This window comes from Sus scrofa, chromosome 15 (assembly GCF_054392235.1).
Source record: "Sus scrofa isolate SSC_HxYL_T2T_F1_AM1 chromosome 15, Sscrofa_HxYL_maternal_Yorkshire_Landrace_v2.0, whole genome shotgun sequence".
Classification (NCBI taxonomy): domain Eukaryota; kingdom Metazoa; phylum Chordata; class Mammalia; order Artiodactyla; family Suidae; genus Sus; species Sus scrofa.
In genome coordinates, this window is record NC_139397.1 from 40,430,960 (window position 1) to 40,446,163 (window position 15,204).

The 15,204-nt window shown below is 37.6% G+C and overlaps 1 pseudogene; it reads right to left on the minus strand.

Moving 5' to 3' along the window:
• The window catches only part of LOC100518808 (eukaryotic translation initiation factor 3 subunit E pseudogene), a 29,864-nt pseudogene extending 19,288 nt beyond the window's left edge, over positions 1 to 10,576 (minus strand).
• Between the last annotated feature and the right edge of the window lie 4,628 nt (positions 10,577 to 15,204).

The window sequence follows — 15,204 nt, forward strand, 5'->3', positions numbered from 1 at the left end:
CAGGAGAAAATTACAGAAAAAAATAAAATAAAATCAGGACATCTACATGAGAAAATGAAGCTTTATGCAAACCCTAGTTTCTTTTTTGCTCAACCTGTGAAACACATTCAATATTTCTGAGTTAGATTCTGACATGGCAAAGTGGCTTGATAGAGGGGTGTTAAATTAACAGTAGGTCAGATACTTTAAACCTACAGAGAAGAATAATTTTAGAAGAACAGGTCTATTGAAATAGTATCAGAAGAAATATAGACATTGACAAGTGCAAATCAAACCCGACCTTTCAAACATCAGCAGCGAAAAGGAATATAGACTATTTATGAGCCTTTAAGCAGAATAATCCCTGGGATGAGAAAAACAGGGGAATTTGAAATAAATAAAGTGTACTGTTTAGAGTTTTATTTCTTCTCCAATATTTGCAGTTACATGTTTGAACATCATAACTCAATGAAATAGATCATGAATTTACCTGAGATTACATAGGAGGGCCATTTCAAGATAAGATATTCAAGCACTTGTTGCAAAAATAACAGCAGAAGTTCAAAAGGCATCTGCTTTTGCTTAGTCATCCTAATTAGAAATACATATAAATTGACTTATAGAATGACTGAAAATCTTATAGGTAAGTGAATGCATTTCCTAAACGTCTACTTTTTTGGGTGTGTGCATCACCACTCTTTTTAAATTGAATTTTTATTTTATATTAAAGTATAGTTGATTTGCAATGTTGGGTTAGTTTAAGGTGTACAGCAAAGTTATTCACATATATATATAATATGAATATGTGTATGAGAAATATATACATATATATCACTCTTTTGAACTGTTTTTCTCTGACTACAGTGTTAGATGTGTCAGTGATGCTCCAAGATGGGCAGAGGAATACAGAGATAAATAAGGCAGATTTCCTGCCCTCAAGGACTTGATAGTGTAGTGGGGGAGTCAGACAAGAAAGCAGTTATAGAAGGAGGCAGATGCTCTGATCATAAGACTCTATGAATGAAGTGGCACCCAATGTAATTGAGATGAATTAAGGAAGTCTTCCTAGAAGAGGAGGCAGTTGAGCTGAGATTTAAAAGTCATCTTGACACTGGTATGAAAACTAGTAAAACTGATAGAGGGAATCTCTGGCAAAAAAATGTCTAGTGGAGATTTTGTTAGAATTATTCCTCAGAATTTAAAATTTCTTATGCTTTTAAAATGCACATTTGAATTAAATTTCCAAAACTTGAATGCTAGTATTTAGAAAATGCAATTGATGTGATTTAATTGTCCAGTATCCTGTGACCTAAATTAGCTTATTAGTTGTATTGGTTCTTTGTCAACTGTTATGTATCTTTATGAACACATTCATGTTATCTGAAAACAAAGAAACTTTTCCCCTTCAATTATTTGTCCTATTATTTTTAACTTGTATCTTATTACAGCAGAACCTTCAGGACAAATGTAAAATAAAGTATTAAGAGCAGATATTCTTGCATTTATTCTGATCAATAAGGTAAAATATTTAATGTTGCACTATTATTCAGCATGGTGTTAGATGTAAGTTTCTGCAGATGCTCTTCATCGCATTAAGGAAAGCCTCTTCTATTTTTAATTTGTTGAAAAGTTTTGTTGTAATAAGGTGCTGGCTTTTATCAAATGTCTTTTTTTGTACTTACTGACATGCTTATATGACATTTTTCTTTTAATCACTAATGCAGAATATTAAATTGTTTGATTTTTGAAATTGAAACTCTTGCATTCTTGGAGTAAGTCTTGCTTGGTTATTACATATTGTCATTTCTATAAATACTTTGACTTGATTTGTAATATATTAATTTAAATTATTTTCATCTATATTAATGAAGAATATTGACCTGAATTTTTCTTATATTATATTTTTGTGGTAATTTAGTGCTAATTTTTTGCTGGCCTCAAACATTTTGGAAATTTTACCTTTTTGTCTATTTTCTCAAAGAATTTATATAGAATTAATGGTATTCGTTCCTTAAATATTTGGTAGAATTTTTCAGTGACTATCTAATCTGGGAGTTTTCTTTTGGAATAGTTTGAAACTACAAGTTCAATGTCTTTAATAGATGCAGGACTATTTAGTTTATTTCTTCTCTAGCGAGTTTGGTATGTATACATCAAGAAATAGGTCAATTTCATCTAAGTTGTCAAACTGTACGATTTTTGAGAAGACAGGCTGAAAATGATTTTTGATTTTCTAATGTAGGTTGGCCCTGTGAATTGCTTTTAACAAATAGGATATGGCAAAAAGGAAAAGATCCAGTCCCATGATTAGGTGAGATGATATAAGACTTGCTAGCTGACTCATCTTTAGCTGACTCCCTTGACAGCTTTGAAGAAGTCCTTCAACTACAGGAGAAGAAAACTACCAATAATCACATGAATGATAAAGGGGCTGCCTCCCTTTATAAAACATTGATAAAGTCAGTCTTGGCTGACTCCTTAATTTCAGCTTCATAAAACTGCACGCAGAAGACCCAGCTAAACTTTGTGAAGTCAACCTAACCCTCCTGTACCTCTGACCTAAAGTAACTGAAATAAAATAAGTATCTTGTTAAGCTGCTAATTTTGTGATGCAACATAGGCAATTTATACATCTGCTAAATTCACTTAATATTTCTAGTAGATTTTAAATAAATTTCTTAGTCTTTACTCGAATAATGTATTAGCTGTGAATGGAGCTTCATTTCTTGTCTTACAATCTGAGTACCTTTATTTTATAAAATTGGTTATAACCTCTAATGTTAAAAAGTAGCAAGAATGTTTACTCTTATACCTGACATTAATATAAAATCATGATTTTAGTTGGTAGATATTTTTAACATATGTCAATTTTTATGAGGTTGAAGAACATCCCTTCTTTCCAAAACATTAATTTTTGTGTCATGAATGTGTGTTGATTTTGTTAATTGTTGTTTTCTACCTATTTTAATATAATCATATGATTTTTCTTTTTTAATCTCTTAATGTGGTGGCTTGTTTTTAAATCAGCCTTGAATCCCTCAGCTTAACTCTACTAAATTATAATGAATTTTTTGTTACATATATTCATGGGTTTGAATTGCTAATATTTGGCTAATTTTTTCTTCTGTATGTGAAATATGTCTCTAAATTTCTTACATACTATCCAGTTTTCATATATATATATGTATATATGAAATATATAAGCTTGATATCAAGGTATTACTGATCCCGTTAAATGCAATCAAAAGTGTTGCATTGTTTCTGTATTATGAATGAAATTTAGGGGAAATTTGTTTTACTGTTTCTCTGACTCTTAACAATATGAAGTATTCTAATCCATGGACATAGTATTTCTGTTCATTTATTTAGATTTCCTTTAATTTCTTTCTACAATGATATATGATATTTAGTACACAAGACTTGCACTTCTTTTATTAAATATATTTCTAAATAAGTTTTGACACTATTGCAAAAGGAATTCCTAATTTTATTTTTAGGCTGTTAATTGCTGTTATATAGATATACAGTTAATTTTGTATATTGATCTTGCATTTTGCCACCAGGATGAATTCATTTATTAGGTCTAATGTTTCTTTGTACTTAGAATTTTTTATTGTTTACAGATTATGTCACTTGCAAATAGTTAACTTTTTTTTTTTTACAATCTAAATCATTTTAAAAATCATTTTTCTTGCCTAATTACTATGCATAGAACCTCCAGGACTGTGTTGAATAGAAGCAGTGAGAGTTGATACCTTGTTTCTGACATATATGGATAAAATATTTTGACTTTGACCACTAAATATAATATTATCTGTGAGTCTTTCATAGAGGTCTTTTATCAATTTGATAAAGTTTTTCTTCTATTTTTAGTTTATTGAATTTCAATTTTGTCAAATGATTTTTTTCATCTATTGTGACAATTATGGTATTATCTTTGTCCTTTATTATACTGATATAATTTGTGATGTTGACTGATTTTTAGATGTTAAACCAACATTGCATACTTGAGGTAAAGCCTACTTGATTACATTGTGTATCTTTTTTAACATGCTGCCTGGATTATGTTTGCTACTGTTTTGTAGAATATTTTTGCATCTACATTTATAGGGAATACTGATCTGTAGTTTTCTTACACTTTTGTGGATTTGATAACAGAATTATACTGTTTTATAGACTGAGTTGTGATGTGTGTCCTCTTTTTCCAATTTTTGGAACTATTTGTGAAAATTGCCATTGATTCACCTTTGAATTTGGTAGAAATTACCAAAAAAAAAATCATCTGAGTCTGGAGAGCTCTAAAATAGTCAATTCAGGAGTTCCCAGTGTGGTCCAATAGGATTGGCAGTGTCTTGGGAGCACTGGGATGCAGGTTCAATCCCTGAACCTGCATCACAGTGGGCTAAGGCTCCATTGTTGCCACAGATGTGGCTTAGGTGGCAATTATGGCTATGATCTGATTCCTGGCCAGGGAACTCCATATGGCAATTAATTAAATTGCCAATTTAATCTTCTTACTTGTTATATATCAATTTAGATTTTCTATTTCTTTGCGTGTAAGTTTTTATAGCTGTGCCTTTCTAGGAATGTGTATAGTTAATCACAGTTATTGTTAGACAATTTAAGATCCTAGATTAGCATTATGTGCTTTATAGCAGGTCTTATAATTTTCTATTTCTTTAGTCACTTGAAAAGTTTTACTTTATAATATTTGATACAATTAAATTATATACATATATATAATTTCTCTTTAGTCAGATTTACCTATTCCATAAGGACAACAATCGTAAGTTATTTTTGTAATTCCTTCAGCTTACTTAATACCTGTTATAATATAGATTTTCAATTAACTATGGGTACTGTTATCTTCATCACCACCATCGTTACTATTATCATCGACATCATCATCCGCAGAAGCTCATTATACAGGTTAAAGACTACACAGTGTGACCTTAAGGAGTTACTGTATAGGCTCTAGATAGCAAATGCATTTTATTTCACTACCACACATAATTAGCTGATAGCAGCTACCTGTGTCGCCAAAACTTGAAGTATTGAATTTTACCTCAATAGAGAATAGCGCTATGCCTCATTAGAGAGGTCCACGATGCCTAATGATGAATAGTATAGACTCCAATGCCTTGTATTTGTTGATGTGGTCTAAATGTGGAGACACTAAGGTGTGAATGAAACTAGAAACTCACCACCACTGCAATAATACCATGCCAGGAGTAAGAGCACCAAACTTCATGATACATGTAAGACATTTGTAAAACCATGCTTTTCCTACAGTTATATTTTTTCTTCAGTCAAGTCCAACCTCATTAACAATACTCATCACCATCACAACATGAAAACTCCATAACTGTTTCTGGAAAAATGACTCCAGTGTTAATGATACCTGCACCAACTTCTTATAATTCTCCCTTTTCAAGTAATTGCAACATTAATTTTGATTATTTGAATTTAGTGAAAAGTATATTAGGTCTAACTTGGAGAACATTATTGGTTTCTGCAGTTGAGGAGGGAATAGAAATACGTGTTTGAATTTTAGCTGTAGGGATTGTGATCTATTTCAAGCTTCATTTTGTATAACTGCCCTGGGATAAACACACTAATGCACTTCTTTTTAACCAACATCAAACGATTGCCTTCTTTCGTTTTTCTCTCTCTCATTATTTATAGCTCTTAATTCTGTCAGTCTTTCTTACTTTAGAAAAAAAATTCACATTGCTTGGCACAAGACAATAATAGTTAAGTTTTCCTCTTCAACTTCAGCATTCCTAATTCGATTTCTTACCATTTACTCAAGAAGTGCCAGGAACCAAAATATCATATTATAATGAAGCACACTGTATGGAAATTCAGCATGAAGTCATCAGGAATGAAGAGAATAGTGAAGGCTTAAAAAAGGAGTATCCCATTAAAATATGATAAATCCATCAGTCACCACATCATCATTACAAGCTTGCATGAGGAGAAAAAAGGAACCTTCAGATTAATATACTGTTGAGCTGAATCTTTGACTTTTTCTAGTATCATCCATGCAGCTTATTTACTTTCTTCCTCTCACTAGGGCCAAATCACTTCCCCAGGAGACTACCATGTGGAGATGTCTCATTATTTTCAGAGAGAACTCAGCATTGGCAAAATACACTAAGATAAAGGTATGCTGTCATACTGAACTTAATCTGAAAACATGATCTCTTTACTAATGAAAATAATGGATTTAATTTTGATATTCAAGAATCACAGACCACTACTAGGAAGCCATATATTAATTAGCAGGTGAAAAGTGTTTATGGACCTGTAAGCATGTGTATATTTATTAACATGTATGCATTGCCATTTACCACAGAGATGTGTACTTTAGAGAAAAATAAAACCAGTTTTATTAAAGACCAATGTCTACTCTCCTAACTCAGTGTGGCATCCATATTGATAAATTCCTGCTCTTGATGTTTGAGCTAGTCAGTATCCCCCAAACTAGAAAGATTAACCATTTTTTTTTGTTGTTGAGAAAAAAAATACAATTCAATTTTTATTTCACCCAGGCTGGATAAATTGATTATTAATTAAGAGGATGAAATATGTAGCAAGGGCATCCTGTGCACCAGGTGAAGCTAAGGTCCAGTGAAGGCAGAGTCTGCAGATTCTAGGGCTTTCCAAACTCTTCACACACAAAAAAAAGAGGTGCCCAGAAAGGGTTTTTTAGTAACCCAATAAAAATTTAAAGAAGGAAAACTAAATATCAGTAGCATATCCAAAGCTGCCATAAGTGCTTCCTCTCCAGCAGCATATTCCAAGCTTTCTCTTCTTCCCAACTCACCTCCCTGAGCCTCAATAGTCATTATTAATAATTTCGTGTATTTTTTTCTTTTTTGGCAGCGCCACAGCATATGAGGTTCCAGGGCCAGGGATCATATTGAGCTGCAGTTTTGACCTGCACCCAAGCTATTGAAATGCCAGATCCTTAACTGACTGTGCTGAGCTGGGAATCAAACCTGTGTCCCAGTACTCCCAAGAAGCTGCTGATCCCATTGTGCTTCAATTTTGTGTATTTTACACAGGTTTATGAATAAAGTTTACTCCTTAACCCACTGTTCTGGACCTGGTATTGAACCTGCACCTTTGCAATAATCCCAGCTGCTGTAGTAAGATTCTTAACCCCTTGTGCCCAGCAGGAACTCCCAAAGAGGGTTCTCTTAAAGCCGTATCTTAAAAGAATAAAAGATATTCAGGGAAAGGGTTGGAGAGACATACTAAGAGGAAAAATCAGCATTTTCTAAAGCACAGAAACATTTGGATTTATCCCTGGGTCATCAGTGATCCAAGGGAATAATAATAACAATGGAGTTGGCTTGGATTAAGACACACCTACAAATCCCTAAGGAATTTGCGTCATATCCTATAATCATAAGTCAGATGTCACCTTTTTATTATCTCTCCTCTATCCGCATTAGTGTAAACATTGATTAATTTACCTAAATTTTGGTATCTTCTTCCAACAAAGAAATGGAAAGTTTCTCTTTCTAGCCTTTTAACAAATAATGGAAATGACGGGAGCATGCTAAGCATGTTTTCTAAGCATAGTTGCTCGTGAAAGTTAGTGGCATCACACTTTCCATCCTTAAGTACATAACTACTCGCACCAAATATGTTTTAAAATGAGTGTACTAGGAATTGAAAACAGATGAGATTAAAAGTATGAGGTCTGCCAGGAGTCTAGCTCAGGAACACAAATAGGTGGAGTCAGAGTGCAAACGAGAATGCAGAATAAGAATGGCATGAATATGAGGCTAACTGAAAATAATAATACTAGTAATAATAATACTAATAATACTAATAATAACAACATTAGCCACCATTACTAAATGTCAAGTTCATGAACTCCCCCAGGCACTCCAGCTGTTATCTCATTAACTTTCACAGCAACTTATGTAAGAATAGTAGTACCATATTTGTGATGAAAAAATGAAATTTAAGATGAGAGACTAAGATAGTTCACCCAAGGGAAATACCTAAGGTAGAAATGAGTATCAAATCCCCATTATTTTAACTCAAAAGTCATTTTCTGGAGTGATGTTACCACAATGATAACATAGGAGATCCCAGCTACCAGACCTGCCAAAAGATCGACAGTTAGACCACCATCTATGAAAAAAAAAACATCTCTGTGAGACTTTGGGGTCTACTGAAGAAAATTGAGCAAGCCAGCGAAAGAAAACCCCTGAGAATAACCATACAAGGTAAGAAGGCAGACAGCTTCAATGTGTGTGTCATCACAGCCCATAGCCAGCATGGCCCAGTGCCAAGAAATGACCAACTCGAAAGAGTTCACTTCACCAGTAAAGAAAGATAAGATCCCCAGTATTGTGAGCAGCACATGAAAGTCCCCCTTCAGTTTCAGCCTGCCCAGGTGGGCAAAGCTGAGATGTATAGAAATGGCTAGAAATAAGAAAAGCAGGGGCTGCTGATGGCCCCTAAGCAGTGGGAGTGGTCCCCATCCAGAGTGACCCACTGTGCAGATACATGGGCAGATTTTGCACTGGAGATGCTCTTAGCTGACACAGTCCCATGTATCTCAAATTCTTCAGCCCACATATGTTTGCATCACTGAAGCCAGCCCCCAAGCTCTTCCCTGCTCCCTTCTTCCACCTGCACTGGAGACTAGAAACACACTGCAGCCAGCTCAGGTCTCTGCAGCTGCATGAGTGCACAGAGCCAGCCTGGGATTCTGCTGCTGAGCCCCCACCACCTGTTTGCTCAAGCCCAATCCAGATACACTTGCAGTCTGCCAGCCTGACACCCTTCCCAGGCTTCCTCTGCACTATACACACATGGAGGGTGGCTCTGAAGTCCCAGGAGCAGACAGGAGCAGCCACGGCCCCTACAAGGATTTGGGTGGGTCAGGCCCCATATTCAACCCCTGGCCTGCACTGCCATCTTCCCTGTAGCCAGTGCCTCCACCTGTGTACCCACCCGCGTGGCTGGGGCCTGATCTGATTACCACACTTAATGGCTGTGCACATGTGGGAGTACATAGTTGCAGGAAAGCACTGTGACAGCAAGGCAGCTCCCCAACCACCACTGAGCCCATGGTTGCCCCTCATCCTTACTGTCTGACTCGGTTCACCATCCTCAGTACTGGCCCACTGGCAGGCAGAGCCAGGTACTGGGATGGGAAGTCCTGTATGCAGTGTTGTTTGCTGCTTGGTGTTTCCTGGCACAGCTGGCTATGGGGTCTGGGCTGCTCCTGAGCAGGTTTCCACCTGCTAGTGAGTGGGGTTATGTCCCAAGTCATCTCAAAGATGGTGTCAACAGCTGATGTGCAGGGTTAGGGCCAGGGTAGTGTCCTGGGTCTGTCACTGGCCATGCTCTGAGTCTCTGGTTGCAGATCCCAGAGGTTCCTGGAGCTTGTGTTGGCCACTGGTGCTGGTGGGTAAGGATGCTTCCTGACCTGGCTGGCTGTGGGATCTGGGGTGTCCTGAAACAAATGATGTCCACTGCTGAGAGGAGCCCATGGTGTCCCAGAGCTGGTGGTGGTCTGCTTATGGGCAGGGCCAGAGTCAAGGGGCACCTGGGATTGGTGCCAGGCTGCTGACATGCAGATTATGGGTCTACCACTGTCCTGTGGCTAGTGTCAGCCACTGGTGGGTGAAGCCAAGTCCTAGACTACTGCCAGGCTAAAGGTTGGCTATGCTGGGTCCCATAGTCTCTGGCTACAGGGCATGAGGGGCCCAGAGTTAGTGTATATGCCCACTGGTGGGTGAATTCAGTGCCCAGAGGACCTGTGGCTGGTATCTTCACGCACATCAGTGAGGCTGGTTCTGGGGCTAGTCCTGGCCCTCTGTGGAAGGAAACGTGTGATGAGGTCTCTGGCTGCAGGGTCCTGGGGGTCCCTGGGCTAGTCCTGCCCACTGGTGGGTGGGTCCAGGTCATGGGCCCTCTGTGGATAAGGATGGGTCCTGGGGAAGCTGTGGCTCACAGGGTCTTAAGTGAGCTTGTGGGCAGAAATGTGTCTCTGCCAGGCCAGGTTCTTGGCTTGAGCTGCCCTGTACTGATGATGACAGACCTCCAGACAGTGCTAATTAACTAGAGGGAGAATTCCAAAGGGCACTGGCCAGTATCAATGTCCTTGTGATGGAATAAGCCCTAATGTGGCTACTGATAGAGTCTGTGTCTCCAGAGCAAATTGTTGTTTCCTCCTTTCTGTCTCCAGGAGGCAGTGGGTCTGACCCAGTCTCTTTTCAAATGACTGCTCTGCCCCACATCCCAGAGTGTGGGATGTGGGTGCACCCTTTAAGAGTGGAGGCTCTATTTCCCATAGCTCTCTGGATGTCCCCCAGATAAGCAAATTTCTGAAGACTGGTCTTCCTGGTACAGGACCTGGGCTGGGGAGCCTCTGCCCTTGCAATTGCTCCATCAGCAGGCTGCCCAGCCTGCGGTAGAAGTCTGGAGTATATCCCATCTCTGCCCTTCCTATCTGCCATGTAGCCTCTTTGTATCTTTGGCTCTTTTCTGGCAGCCTTCTAGTTTTGCCATCAGTAGTTACTCTGTAAACAGTTGTAATGTCAGTGTACCCGGGGCAGGACATGAGCTCAGGGTCTGCCCACTGTTACCTTGGCCACCAAGAATCCTGGTGATTCTTCTGCGTGTTGAAGTTTGGGAACTTCAATCTACTCTGTGCCACCCTTTATGCTTTTTACCTGCACGATTTTGTACTTCGCACTCCTTCGAACCTCTTCCAGTATATGTTCAGGGAATATGAGGTCAAGCCATTCACAACTAAATTAACAACTGTCCACCAATTGTTGGATGCATCCTAAGCTCAAGGTTTTTATTCAAAGCTTCTGCCCTCCCAGTCTTACTTCCTCACCCCACCCCACCCCCAATAAAAGGAAGAATCTCATAAGATCAAGGGCTTTAGGTAATTTTGTGGCCACTTCTTGAAGAGTTCCCATTGAATAGAATCAAATTTAGTTGAAGATCCTCTTCTTTATTGAAATTCACTTCTTTCTTTACATTCTGTCAGGGGTAGAATGTCAGAAATGCCAAGTGAACCATGTCTGGAGACCAGAAATAACCTGGTAAGGAAACGTCAGGCCTATGCCTTGGTTTGCCAAAAGCAAATATGCAGCTCGTATTTGTAGGGAGAACAAAATAAAAATGGCTCCTTAGTGATAATAAGAACAGTAATATTTCTAAGAGTCGGACTCCCATATGGACCTAATTGGCTGTACCCCAAACCCTTTAACACTCAGGCGCTATTATTAGCTCCATTTTGATAGTGAGAAAAATGAAGTTCCAAAGACTTTTTCAAAGTCATTCGACAAATTAATGGTGAGACATCCTAATTTCTACAGTCCTGCTTCCACTGAATATTTAATTACCTCAGTAAGAAGTTCCTTTGCATGTTCCTCTTAGTTCATGGGGTGACATACTGGGTGGTATTAGCAAATAGTTCAGGAGAAAGGAATTTGAGTGTGGCTGTCCTCTATACCTTCAGGTTAAAGGCACCAAAAACTGTCAACAGAATGTGTTCTCTTCACTGTTTTATCACAAACAAGTGGTTTGGAGTTAGACATTAGTTTGGGCCAAATTCTTACCAAATAATTTAGAATGTACATATTCTTTGTGTTTATAGATTTTATGCCATAATTTCAGAGAGGTAATTGTTGAGAAAAAATATTAGAACCCTGTTTTTTGTATTTTGTTGTTGTTTTTTTTTTTTAGGTTTAACTATAACTGACATTATAGTTGTCAAGAAAATGAATGTTTTGTTAGTTGCTTTGTTAAGTTGCTGTTATTGCTGGTACTCCATTTTTAATGTGATCTTCTAGAGGATTTCAAACACGGAGTGGCCATATTATGAGTATTAAGACAATCATTCAGTCATAAGTTCTTGTGATTTTTTCCACATATCTTTGGATAGCATAGGAATAGAAATTCTAATTTCTAATTCAACAATGAGTAAATAACCACCATCAATTATTTATAAGAAATATATTTAAAATTATAGTAATAATAATATTGATACCTTGTACATGGCTTTTATTCCAAAAGGGAAAGTTACTTTTCAAAACTAAATCATTAGTCCAGAATATGGTACTTATGATCAAAGACATTTCCAAATTTAAGGAAAAATATCCAAATATATAACAATCTGTATTTCTTCACAAGAATGTTTGGGTCAGTGTCAACTCACTATTTTCATGCATCTGGTCATCATCTACTATATCTGGGAAAATAAATTACTCTGTGTGTTCACACACATGTGTGTATCTGTGTGTGAGCATGTGGTCTGACTGTCTCTTGAAGAGATCGTCCTTCAGTTACTGGCCACATCATTCTCCCTAATCCTCAAACCCTTACTCTCAAAATTGCCTTTTACTTCAAATTCTCCTTCTCCTAATAGCCAGTCTTCCAGCCCCACCTCTCCTCCTGTCATCTTTTTTGTCATCTGTGTTCCTAAGCAAGTTCATTTCAGCCTCTGCCCACAGAGACTGAGCTCTCCATCACCTGCCTCTTTGTCATCAAGTCTGCTAGGTAGGCATTCTCTAGGTGCCTTTTATCTGTTTTGAAACTTCCAGATGGCCGTGTCCTCCATTGATCAGATTACATGGACTTTTGACTTTTCATCCTTCTCACCAAGACTTTCTGTTCTACTCCAACACTTTCTTCCTGTCACTCCCATCTGCCATGGCCTTTTCCACCCAGAAATTTGTTTATGTTCACAAATGATTCTTCCTCTTCTCCAAACCCTACCCTTGGGTTTGTGGGTAAATGGTGTCATGACATGTGCATATTGGGATGGACCTAGAGATGATCATACTGAGTGAAGTGAGCCAGTGAGAAACAAACATCATATGATATCACTTATATGTGAAATCTAAAAAAGGATACAAATGAACTCCTTTGCAGAACAGAAACAGACTCAGAGACTTTAAAAACAAACTTATGGTTACCAAAGTGGACAGGTAGAGGGGGAATGTACTGGGGTTTGGGATTGGCACATGCACACTGAGGTATACGGAATGATAGGCAAGGGGGACCTGCTATAAAGGACAGGGAACTCTACCCAATATCCTCTGATAACCTGAAGAGAATGTATGTGTGTATATGTATAGCTGAATCACTTTGTTGTACAGCAGAAATTATCACAACATTGTAAATAAACTGTACAATTTGGTTTAGTTTAGCTTAATCAGTTAAACTTTAAAAATGAAAAAAAAATTGTGCATATTGGAATGTACACAGTGTCAGCCAGATATATCTATTAGATTGAGATAAATGATGCTGGACATTATATATCTATAATGGATGCACAGAATTTCTTAGGATTTGTAAGTAAGCTTGATTAAATTGCCTGGATAATTCAGAGACAAAGTCTTTTTATGCTCTGTAAATTTGATAACTCATATGCAAAGTCAAATTTTAGAACTCCATGCTCAGATTTCTTTTTAAATGTACCATATTATTTTCTTGGGTTCCATTATAGTCACTAATTAATTCTTATTTCTTATATCTCATCTGAAATGAAAAGCTAAACATCATCCTGGACTATTGTCTTTAACATTAACTTGAAAATATACATTGGAGATTTTAACTTATTTTGTCTGCATTAATCACAATATGACTGACCGAGCTCTGGTCCCTGGTGAACACAAGTTTGAGAAGAAAGAAAATATTGTATGTGTTTTCCATATTATACGTTCAGGACTGAAACATATTCAGCCAACAGACATTTCTCAAACTGTTATTTTATAAATAAATGTATTCTATCACAGCAAAAAGTGAGTTCTGGGATTGTAACTGACTCAGTTCTCACTGTAGAGGTTCATCAGACTCTACTGCCACACATTCCCACCAGCTTCTTCTCCTCCCCTCTCAGTATGCCCAACTCCAATCCCAAATCTGAGACACTTCATGTTGTTTGACAAACCCACTCCATTCACTGGCAGCCAGGATTCAGGGAGTATTGGAAAGGAAACCTGAAAAGGAGATGACCACACTGGATGGAGGGTTTTTGTGGTGTGCTTTGCTGGGGAGCTTTGTGGAGAGAGCACCAATGCCTCGTGGCAATGCTACAGGGCTGTTTTGGGTGGGCCTGTGTTTTAATTCTGATCTCTGTAAATAACAGTGATGTACTTGATATTGTGAAATTTTAGTTGTCTCAGAAGAGTGGTACAACATGTGTTTATCATAAGGGATCAGTTCTGTTATGCCTGTAAGATGCTTAGCATGGTGCCAGGTTCATAATAATATGTGCCAAACTCAGGTCCCAAAGTCAGTGGTGCTGCAGATTTAAGAAAGAAGAGACAAAGAAATAAGGTACGGATCAGGGGGCTACTGCCTTCGAGAGGCAATAGCAACCCTCTGAGCCAAGTCATGATTTTTACTTGCTACTTTCTACTTCCTTGTACTTATAGAATCACATATGTCATTTACAATGTTACGGATCAAGGCTACAGATATGCAAGGCACAGACCCTTTGTATTCATAGATGCTATAAATGATTAACCCTCCAGAGAAAGATTATATTGTTTATGCTTAAGGCTATTAATCCCTTTCCTCCAACTCCCTTAGGGTTCTCGTCATGAGAACAAGAATGTCAATGGCTTTCCATCGATGACACCTAGAGTATTTGGCAACTTGCTTTCAAACAGCCATTCCTGTGATGTACATTCCCCGTCTCACTCCCTTTCCCCCAGGGGTTTGGGAAAGTCTTATATATTTTGCAAACCTAGATTAGTGTCATTCTTCAAGCACCATCTAGTTTCTTTGATTCACTATGGCCTGTACACATGCACATCTGGCAAGCCTCCAACAGTTATTTTGCTGATGCGGTATGAAAATAGAAGTCACAAGCTCCCTCACTTGATGACTGTCTGATAAATACAACAATAATATTTCACATGGTAATTTTTCTAAGCTAGCCCATAACTGGTATTCAATAAATCCATTTCCTTCTGTACCAGAATATAATAATCAAATGATATATTTAATGTGCAAATAGGTGGAACAAGAACAAAGGTTCAAGAGAATGTATTCTGGGTTTTGTTGTAATTTGGGATTGTGTTGGTTTGTTTGGCTGTCCTTCAGTGACTTGAGAATGATGGTGACCTTGTTTTATTTTTATTTTCACAAGAAGATGCAGTCTCTAATGGAAACAGTATCTCCATACATAGCACATATTTTTTTCTGATAATAAACCAATCAAGC